Source organism: Sinocyclocheilus anshuiensis, unplaced genomic scaffold, assembly GCF_001515605.1.
Source record: "Sinocyclocheilus anshuiensis isolate Anshui unplaced genomic scaffold, SAMN03320099.WGS_v1.1 scaffold229, whole genome shotgun sequence".
NCBI classification, from domain to species: Eukaryota; Metazoa; Chordata; class Actinopteri; order Cypriniformes; family Cyprinidae; genus Sinocyclocheilus; species Sinocyclocheilus anshuiensis.
This window is the reverse complement of record NW_015537957.1, coordinates 1,125,856-1,126,145: the sequence shown is the minus strand read 5'-3', so window position 1 is coordinate 1,126,145 and position 290 is coordinate 1,125,856. Positions and strand designations below refer to the sequence as shown.

Below are 290 nucleotides of genomic sequence, written 5' to 3'. Positions count from 1 at the left end.
ATGCGGTTTAAGGTTCAATTTACACATACTGTACATTATTGTTTCTCCTCTATGCCCCGCCTTTCTGAAACATGTAGAATTTTACAAAGCTCATCGGTATGAAACGTGAGGTACGCTCTGATTGGCCAGCTATCCAGTGCGTTGTGATTGGCCGAATACCTCAAGCTTGTGACGGAAATGTTATGCCCCTTAACATACTGTGATGGCGTGTCCTGGCCGGAGCGATGAGACAAAAACATTAAAACCCATTATAAACGAGGCATTTGTTGCATCCAGTGGGGACATAATTA

At 43.4% G+C, this 290-nt stretch overlaps 1 protein-coding gene across 1 annotated transcript in view; it reads right to left on the bottom strand.

The window, feature by feature from the left end:
* LOC107666079 (5-hydroxytryptamine receptor 3A) overlaps positions 1 to 290 on the bottom strand; it is a 10,011-nt gene that overhangs the window by 859 nt on the left and 8,862 nt on the right. The gene's annotated exons all lie outside the window — the stretch shown is intronic.